Raw genomic sequence first — 10819 nt, 5'->3', positions numbered from 1 at the left:
TTCACTATCAAAACAGCTGAGTCTGGTGATGCATTTTCAAATGCAAAGAAACACGTCCACGTCTTGCGTGTTCATTTTTAATCAACATGCCAGTCAGCCGTCTCCGTGCAATAAAATGCACCGTTTGGGATCGCTGCCCCACTGGATGGACATGCGATGCCATCAAACACGACGCCGCAGTCGCTGTCAAAGCCAAAGTGAAAGAATGACAGGTTGCAGAGAAGATCGGCTGTAGGAATAGATTGTTTTCCCATAAACCTGTCTCCCAGGCAATAATACCGTCAAGAAGTTTGTGTTTTGGCCCATATGTCTGTACCAGCGGCGGATTATTTGGAATTCCAATGAGCAGGAATAAATTACAATACAAAAGCAGCAAAAGCTTCGGAGAGTGGATAAAATGTGTCCCTGGTGATAAACTGTAAGGATCTTATCTTTTTTTTTTTCTCAGTGTAATTTCACCAGTAATAAATAACGTGAGACACACAGTACCTCCCAGAAGCATTGGCAACATTTGAATCTTTACACGTTTTTGTCGTGACGGAACTGCAAACGTCGATGGCATCCTTCATGATTGACAAAAGCATGTGGCATTTCAAAGTGGGATGAAATCGATATATGGGCTGGAATTTTTTTTAATACAGGCATACGCTGCCTGGACAGGTCATCAGTTCATCACGCTGCAACACAGAGACATGAAGAACAAGCAGCCAGAGTCCAGGAATACGCAAATATTGTATTTTAATTGGGTTTTAATGTCCCAAACCGACAATTATTGTTTGTAATTGTCGGTGTGTTTTGCTATTTTTTATTTTTTTTGTATCTCAGAGGACATACCTGGTTGCATACAAACAAACATAATTATGCTTTAATTTAAAATGCATTTAAAGTAAAGTAATCTACAGTGTGTACATAAGTGTGGTTAACTTTAGACTTGATCTGCTGGCTGTCTTTGTGGGGACAATTTTCCTGATACTACGTTGTGGGACCAATTGCTCCTTGTGGGGGCCGAAGCCTGGTGCCCACAGGAAACCCAGTTTTTGGGTCAGGGGTTAGAGTTAGGACTAAGGTGTGAATTGGGTTTTGGATAAGGTTAGGGTTAGGAATGTGATGGTTAGGGTTAGGAAAAGGGTAAAGGTAAGGTTTAGGCTGAAGAAGTGAATGGAAGTAAATGGAAAGTCCCCACAAAGATAGCCACGCAATCAAGCGTGTGTGTCACCACTATCAGTTTTATTGTGTTTACATATCTATGCTGTCATCGCATCATGGCTGACGCGGCTCCGCAGAGAGAGTAAGAGCTTGTTAAACCCACTGACGGCTCGGGGCTCTTCACATTAAAAGCCCTTTGAAATCAAACTCTTGATTATCGCGCTTGTTTTTACGCCCGGGGCGTGATCTGAAGCGTGGAATTGCTGTCTTTTTAATGTTGTCAGACAGGCATGGTCACAATCTGGATTTGACACTCGCATGAACAAGCACAAACAGCGTCTCTCCTTCCGAGTAGCGCGGCAAAGACAACCGGGAATTGCTCCTGCTTCTTTTCTGTACCGTCACGCTTTGCAGTCTTTGGAGTTCTGGAGCCAGAGGCAACACGCAGGAGGCCCCGTCAGAGCAACAGGAAAGAGGGCGTGTGAGAACACGGCTGTGTTTTTGACCGTCTTTCACTTTATGATCAATACCTTCGCAGCCGCTGTTAACAGTCGTCATCAATCAGCGTGAGCGATCGGCTTATTCCTGTCCGTCTTTCAGCAAACCTAACTCTGTGACTGCGTGCCGTCGGATCAGAAACGAGCCTGTCCCAACTGTTCAAGCCCCATGCAGCATCCCAACGTGACGTTGGACTCATACGCGACTCTTTCTTCTTCTTCATCTGCTTCTGCTTCTTCTTCTCCTTTCTACGATTTCCGACGGTTTTATATTCGTAATGAAACTGCTTTGAGACTCATGAATCAAAGTGAAAACCGAGTGATTTTCAAGGATGCCGTTTTCCACACAGCTTGGCGGGGGTTTTGTAATGAGAGTGCAGATGAGCGGCTCCGCGCGATAAGAAAGATGGGAGGGTCCCGCTGCTTTGGAAAATAGAAAAGATGCAAAGATAAGGCCTGACGGCAAGAGGCAGAGAAGGAAACTGAAACAAAATGAGAAGAAGGCTTTTTTTTATCTTTAGATAAAAGGAAAAGCAATCATGGAAAGAAACTTTAAAAGTTGAAGCAGTTTGATTGAATTTAATCATTCAACCTCCTTTGAGAAGTCTTTTTTTATCACTCTGCCTAAATCTTCTGAAAATTGATATTTTTGTCTACCACCTCTTTAGGTGATCCTAAAGTTGTCGACTTTAGTTTCTGAGAATGCAAAATTCAGAAACGTATTTGTTTATTTATTTTTGGTGAAGCTATTCTTTCTTTGTGCCAATTTCATGTTAAAATTTCCGAACCTTTTCAGAAGGCTTTTGAAGAATAAGGACAAAATTTACTGTATATGTAGAACTGGTTTTAATTTCCTGCTCTTAATTTGCATCAAAGCTGAAGAAAAGACGTGTCGCTGCGGGCATGGTGGTGTTTTGTTGAAAGTTTTCATTTTCTATTTCGTTATTATTTGTTTTGGGAGGCGGTGTATTTTTGTTTCTACTTTTTCTCAGACAAGATTTTAGGAAATTTGAACAGGGCCTTGGTGTTTTCTTTGGTAGGAAATGCTTCTGTCTCTAATCAGGCACATAGGGAGTAAAACAAACTGCTGCTGCATTTAAGACATAACCAGAAATTGCAGAAGGAGTTGCAGAAATTCCCGCAGCACCTGTTTTGCTGTTAACCTCCTGACGACTTCACTGACTCGTTTCCTTTGATGTGCACAGTTCTGCACAAATCTACAGATTGAACCTGCATCTGTAAACTCGCCGCAGCTCAAGTGTTTGAACGAGTCGATGCAATTCAATCAAAAGGCGACTCAGCAAAGTGTGAGTGAAAGGTTGTGCACACCTATACAAACAGTTTATTGTACCTTTTAAGATTTACATTTCTGACAATTTGGTTTGTATTGCAGTTGATTGTGAGAGATACATGAAGCAGAAGAACTATTTTAAATTTGTGTATGTATATATATATATATATATATATATATATATATATATATATATATATATATATATATATATATATATATATTTCTTTAAATAAAGCACATAACATATTTCCAGAGAAAAAATGTTTTTGAAAAAAAAAAACATAAAAAATGCCAGGGGAAAACAAAACCATCTCTTCTTATCACAGCCTAAAATATTTTTGCTGAAAAATAAAGCATAATACGCCCGCTGCCCATATGGCTGGTTGTCTTTCTGCAGATTAGAGAGGTTTAAATAAGGGCAAGTTATATCTATTACTCCATCCAAGCAGTGTGTCACTGGGTGGGGTTCAAGAGATTACATCCGCAAAAACAGAAGCAAAAGAACTTGGACAGAGCAGAACCCGCCATTCAAACATGGACAAGAACATAAACTTCATGTCCTCCCATGAAGATTCACGTCTGTTTAGATCAGTCCTATAAACTTCTGCATTTATCAGGACTGTTTACGTCTCAGCATGGAAGACCGCTAGAAGTTGGGAACACGTCCCACTCGCAGCTCGTTAGTCATTCAGAACGGCCTCTCGCACGAGAATGTTGACTTTTAAAAGTCCATTAGTGTCCCTGGGAAAGGAGTGTAAATTTCCCCTGCACGTTTAAACGCTTCCTGTTAAAACAGAAGGAGAGGAAGTGTTCCTGCTGGTCAGCACCGGTGGTCTGACAAGTGATGTCCATCATTACAGGTCTGCTCTGCATACATTTTTGAAAATTCAAGTAGAAATTCAAGAAATTATTTTATGTCCCACCACTGAAAATTAACATGTTTTTTTTGTTGTTGTTTTTTACATGTTTTCTATGTAAAAAGAAAACATGTAGAAAATGCTTCTTTCTCTAATCAGGCACATAGGGAGTAAAACAAACTGCTGCTGCATTTAAGACATAACCAGAAATTGCAGAAAAAAAAAAAAACAGAAAACAAACATAGAAAAATTAAACTAAACATTTAGTGTAGTTTTTGTATTTCAATGCACAAACCAAGTAATTTTTAAGTTATTGTCTCATGTAAACACTCAAAAATAAACAGTCGTTAAGGCTAAATCGGGTGCTAACGTTACACAGGCTGTAAACATTGCAAAACAAAACTCAACAAGTAATAACTTCTTTTTTTGTTTTTGTCTCTATTTAAAAAAAAACAAAAAACAACAGCAACTACTTTAAAGTTGTTCTAACTTTAGCAGGAAACTGTCCAAAGCCTCCTCTTCAGCTCAAGTAGTTGATTTAGGAAGTCACATTTTATGGAAGGAGTTTCTAAAAAAACAAGATCAAGATCCTAAATTTTACAACGGCGACGTCTGATGTTTCACACAGCTACTGGGAAAGGTTTTATTATTTATTGTTTTATCTCCAACACATTAATCCACACATGATGTTACAGCAGAGAAAAAAATATGGTCTAAAAGCACTTTAGAAGTTTTTCAGTAAAAAATATAAAGAAATTAGGGAGGTTTATTTTTGCCCATGACAGCAGCAATGGGGATTCGAGGCTGCTGTTTCTCGTGTTGCCGCATAAGCTGACATGTCTAAAAACGGGTTTAACATAAAGAAATTAAATGAATTCTCTGAAACATCAGTTCCTGTCCGGCATATAAATTCAGGAAAGATGAAAACATGAGAGTTAAAATAATATTTTAACCTTGATTTGAAAATGGCAAAAGTAGTTTGGGAGTATATTAGGAAAGAAAATATTTTTTTCTTTTTTAAGTCAAGAGAGAGATACCTTTACCCTGCATGTAATCTGATATGTTAATAAAATCCTTGAATGCATTTTACAACACACATTTTATTTTTTTTAGAAATGATGATGTAATTATGTAATAAACTGTCACTGATTGTGTTCATCCTAATAAATATACTTCAAATAATAATCATCTTGTAGATTCTACATGCTTTTAAATTGAAACTTTGGTCAATGAATGCTGAACTTTTGGTCATTTATTTGCCTTTTCATTCCTTTAGCCAGAAAACCTACAGGTCTTGACAAAATTTCAAGAATTTCATTAAATTTTTAAATCCATTATTACATAGTGTGGCTTTAATTATGTGTTATTACATTTTAAAGCTTAATTTTATTACATTATCTCGTATTGTGGCATTAGATACACCAAGGTTTACCAAACCCTGGCCTGTAAATTTAGCCACACAGGAGTTGTCAAAAGAAAAACGATCAATTTTCTATTAAATCAGTGTTTTCAGGCTATCCTTTGTCACTTGTGGGACTTGGGAGAGAGAGAGAGAGAGAGAAAAAAAAGAGAAGATCAGTTCATTTCTCTAGATAATGTGTGTGGCAGAGTTAGTGGAGCACACCAACATTAACTGGTGAGGGACAGGTGGGTCAGAGAGGGTGTAGACCACACAGAGTCTGAATCAGAGGGGGAACGCGGACGCAGTCCACCACACTTCCTTTTCAGTTTTGTGAAGCACTTTCAGACGTTAATCATCTGTTGCAGAGGTCATCCTCACCAGATTTAGTCAGAATCCGTCACGGGGAAAGGCGCACAAAGGCTAATCCGGGGACGCGAACCGGTCAGATGCGAGAGTCACGAGAGAAGTGAAAGAGAGAAAAAGAGAAGGGAGGAGGTTTAAGCAGTGAACAGCACAACAGGGAAGGATAATCAGGCTGAATAAGGCTGACAGAGGATGCAGCCTGACAACACAAGGAAAGAAAAAAAAACAAGTGGCATAGACCAAAGCCTCAAAATCTAATCAATATCCTTAACTTTGAGACATCCGATTCTCTTGAGAGCAAGCCAATAAGAGTTTTAGTTTATCTTTTGTATTTCAACACGCAAATTAAAAAGAATGAAATGATGTGTATGCACAAATTGAATACTTCCGATCCAGGGGCACGCTTACTGCACATTCTTGTACGCAGTCCCAAAGTGTTTAATACTGTCACATCATGTTCTTTACAATTGTTAATGATCCACCGGCGATAAAAGTTGATTATCTGGAGCTGAGCCTCCTGTGGGAGACCTGCTTCCTCCACCGTTTGAGTGCTTACCTCGTGACTCTTCGAGGTGGAACTCTTTTATCGCCGCCGCTGTGCTATTAGTTTAAGGGTTTCTAAAGCATAAAATATACCAAAGGGAAGGTGTTGTCATTCGCGTCCACATCAGGATACGATTTCATCAGCTTTCCTGGTGCAGAAGCCGAGACAGCTGCGGGTTCGGTATTGATTACATAAGGAGTCAACTCAAATAAAGCCTTATCTGATTTTCTTCCTGCAGGGTTTTTTTTTTTTTATACGTGTTTTACTTTCTTACTTACCTAGTTAATATCAAATAGCCTGTACTGTAAATGCATGCTGGCCTTGTCCATTAGCAGAAAGAGACAATTAGACGCGTAGTGTCTTTTCCCTTTAAAAATAAAGCTTACACGTTTTGCTTTTGCTTTTTTTTTTTTCAAATCTGCAAAACAACCATCATCAGCACACACAAACATCTGAGGATCTAGCTTTAGTCAAAGAAAGGCAAACAATGGCAGCAAATATCACATTAATGATACGGATTTGCTTTGCCAATTTCACCTTTGGCCCCCTTCTCTTCCACTTCAAATTCTCTCATTTTTTCTTTCTTGTTTCCTCCATTTCCTCCACTCAGTCTTCAGTCGCCTCCTATTTCTCCTTCCCTTCTTTCTATTCTATTATCCTGTGCTGCTTGACTGCCTCCCTCCATGAATCTTAGTGGTGCGGTGCGGTGTGTGTGTGGGTGCGTGTGTGTGTGTGTGTGTGGGTGTGCGTGCGTGCGCGCATTTGTTTCTAATACTTTGTCTGGACCATTTTCCTGACACATCCCACATTATGGGGACCCACTGCTCCTTGTGGGGACCAAAGCCTGGTCCCCACAAGGAGAAACACTGTTTTTGGGCCAGGGGTCAGATTTAGGACAAAGGTGTGAAATGAGTTTTGGTTAGCGATAGGGTTAGGGTTAGGCATGATAGGGTTAGGTTTGAGAATTTTCACTCTCGAGGTACGGTTAGGTTTAGGGTTTAGGACAAAGGTAAGGTTTAGACCAGTGTTTCTCAATCCTGGTCCTCACTGCCCCCTTGTCCTGCATATTTTACGTTTTTCCCTTCTGCCACACACCTGAATTGTATCTCTGGGTGATTAACAGGCTTCTGCAGTACTTGATGGTCATGCAATCATTTGAATCAGCTGTTCTGGAATAGAGGCACATCTAAAACATGCAGAGCAGGGGGCAGTGAGGACCAGGGTTGAGAAACACTGGTTTAGACTGTAGAAATGAATGGAAGTCAGTGGAAAGTCCCCACAAAGATAGCCAGGCAAATGTGTGTGTGCATGTGTGTGTGTGTGTGTGTGTGTGTGTGTGTGTGTGTGTGTGTGTGTGTGTGTGTGTGTGTGTGTGTGTGTGTGTGTGTCGTAGAGCATTCATATAGTAGTCGAAAGCGGGTGTGAGAGTGCGGTGACTGCGACGGCTCCAGGTGATTAATGTTCTGGGGCTGGCCAAGGTGAAGAGTTGTTACACTCACGTCTACGTGTGCCGCCACTTATGTACACACACATGCACACGCACACACACACCCACCCACACACTCATTCACCTTTCACAGGTGTCCTGTTTATGTCCCGTCATGGCGAGGAGGAGGGAGGGTGTCAGTCTGGGAGGTTTGTGTCTCACTCAGTGGACTGTTTCCCGTGGGGGGAACTGAAAGAGGATCCAGCCGTAAAGAAAAGAAGTGGAAGTGACGCTTAACAGAAGCTGCTTTGCTATTAAGAGGAATTAAATGTGAAACTATTACAAAATAATTTGTCGCCTTAAATACTTTTCCCCAATTTCTTTAATGTTACAAACACTCACTTCATTGTTTTTTGCTTGGATTTGTGCAGCACACCAACATAAAAATGGTGCATATCTGTGCAATGACATCTGAAAAGTGTGAAGTATTTGTATTAGGCTCTTATGTTTACGACCTTAGCCCTGTTGGAAGGTGAACCTCTACCACAGTCTCAAGATTTTTGCATCCTTTAACACTGTCTAGCAGGTTTTCTGACATTTCTTTGGTCTCACTCATCTTCCTGTTAATTCTAACCAGCTTTTCTGTCCCTACTGAAAAAAAAGACACTGTGTAACAATGTTTTACCATTGTGCATGTTGGTCAAGACGTTTATTTTTGTCTGATCTGACCACGCCACTTTTTTCCACATTAGCTGTGAAACCTCACTTGTTTAGAAATGCATTTGATTCATAACACTGGGTTACAAAAATATATGTATATTTTTGTTTTCTAACAATGACTAAATGTTACAAACCTGGATTTCTGTAAATTTAACAATAAACACTGATAAGGGTATATAAATGTAAATTCAGCATTACGTCTTCATTGTGCAAAATTCTCCGTCTCTTTTACGTCCTGATGGAATCTCATCACTTATTTATCCCGGATTCTCAGGAAACAAATCCATCTGTGGGGACATGTCATGCATTTTGATGCTCAAGTTGCATCCATAGTTCAGAAAGTTGACCCGATTGAGCAAAACCAATGGGATATTTGGATCCAACACATCAAAATTACCCTAAAACAGTTGAAAAACCCCTGACAATTTTTTGGCTGTTGACCAGTGTAACAGCCGGTATACTGATTGATGTAAATTTGCATGATGATTTTGATGATGTCATTTGAAAAAAAAAAAAAAAGTTATGTCTGTTGCCTGTTGCACAATTAGTTGCTGTATTTTGTTTTCATGGAGTAAAGCACTTTGCACTGCCTTGCTGCTGAAATGTGCTTTATAAATAAACTTGACGTGATCACATCAAAATCATTCAACAAGTTCAAGGCGTATGAATAATTTTTCAAAACTCTCAACTGTTTCCAATTCTAAAACCTTTAAACAACAACAAAACATAGTACTCCTTCTGGGACACGATGTGTGTGTTTGCGTGCACACACTGTGGGTGTGTGTAAGTCGATCCACTCGTCCTGGATTCTCTGCTAAACTTAGATGGGCCACTGGGGTTCATTAAAATTTTTTTTCCTCCCCAGATTGGGCCGACCTGAGCACCTGGTGCTTTATCCCGGCTCATCCGAAAGCGCACGACGACCTCGCCAGGTCAATACTCACTCATCAGGTGAGTATTGATCGAGCTGGAAACAGAGGTGGGAGGCTCTGACGTGAGCCGCAAGCCGCTGAGCGCACAGTCAGCTTAAGGTCATGTCAAACGCCAACGCAGATGAATTCGGCGTCTACCGTGTGTGAGCGTGGGGAACCAAAAAACTTGTTGCGTTAAGAGACACAGTGGCACAACAACTCGCCGCTGGAATCTCGTACATCAGGTTTTCTGAAAATGTCTCTGTTGCAAGCTGCTTCTGATTCTATTCCTCTTTCCACAGAAAACAGAGTTGTCACTCTGCCAAAGAAATGCAAGATGGTCAGAATAATCGGCTTCATTCAAGTTTCACTTTCACCTCAAACGCCTATTGTGATGTGTTTGAATCAAAACTCTGCGATGAAAGCTCATACCAGTGATGCTGTTTAAAACATTGTGATTTTATTAATATTACGGGACAAAATGTTCTGTGTGATTACAACTATTATTAAGCTAATTGTTTAATAAAGCATTTCGGTGACTTAACCCTCCTGTTAAGTTGCAGGTCAAATTGACTCGTTTTAAAGTTTAAAAATTCTTTTTAAATAGTTGGACGTATTTTTTTCTGCATGAAACTTTTTCTATTTGTCTTATTAGGTACTCTACATATAAATTGAAAATGTATTCATCTTACACATTATTAAACCCCCCTGCGTCTACATATTACATAGATACAGTTCGGGTCAATTTGACCAGTCAAGTTGAAGGGTAAAAAGGTTAATAAAAATGCTCAGTTCTATTTGTTTCCTTGCAACTATGAGACATATTTCACCACGCACACACACACACGCACACACACCACACCACACACATATATGCACGCCTGCATGCACACAACCGCACTTTCTCCCTACTCGCTTTACTAGGAAACTGCGAGAAAGCAGGTGTTGATGAAACTTTGACGGGGACCTTTTCTGTTCTCGTGGTCAAACTCCACCCTCACTGAGTGGACAATCAGTGTGTGGGGCGAGGGGACATTAATACTCTCTGCATGACTCATTTATCTTGATTTTAATCAGCGGATCAATTTGATCCGGAAAAGTATATGTGTCTCAAGTTCAATTATAAAGATCACCCATTGAAAATAAATAAATAAATAAAAAATGCAATCTTAAAAAAATGCACCAAAGATCTATTTCAAGGATAATTATTGGGTTTTTATATCTAGATTTTTTCAGTGGACATAAAAAATTTAATAAAATTTTTTTTTACATAAAAAATGTAAATTAAATTTTTTTATGTAAAAAAAAATGTACATAAAAAAATGTAAATTATATTTTTTATGTCCAAATGAGTACTTTGTCGTTATTGATCTTTTATTTGTGAGAAATAAAAAGACATTATTGCACAAATATTGATTGAAATGGTTAGTATTGGAGTTAATAATCAGATACAAAAATGTTTCGCAGGGGTTTTTTGGTTTCTGACACTATTGCATGGTTAAACACTCCCCGGGTCAAATTGACCCAGGAACATAATTGCTGTAGCTCAGAAACGAACATAACAGGAGGGTTAATTCTTCACTTCTCATTTCTGATACAGTATGACGCAAGTACTGTAAACATCTTATTTTACTTCACGCTTTACAGTCGAGAGCTCAG

The 10819-nt window shown here is 39.4% G+C and overlaps 1 long non-coding RNA gene across 1 annotated transcript; it reads left to right on the top strand.

The window, feature by feature from the left end:
• Positions 1 to 3233: 3233 nt before the first annotated feature.
• LOC103474705 (uncharacterized) lies at positions 3234 to 9733 on the top strand. The gene is made up of 3 exons (XR_535215.3): positions 3234 to 3797; positions 9115 to 9396; positions 9463 to 9733. It is a non-coding gene; the product is annotated as an uncharacterized LOC103474705 (long non-coding RNA).
• The last annotated feature ends 1086 nt before the right edge of the window (positions 9734 to 10819 follow it).

This window comes from Poecilia reticulata, chromosome 13 (genome assembly GCF_904066995.2).
Source record: "Poecilia reticulata chromosome 13, P_reticulata-male-v2, whole genome shotgun sequence".
Taxonomy (NCBI): domain Eukaryota; kingdom Metazoa; phylum Chordata; class Actinopteri; order Cyprinodontiformes; family Poeciliidae; genus Poecilia; species Poecilia reticulata.
This window is presented reverse-complemented; position numbering and strand designations above follow the sequence as displayed.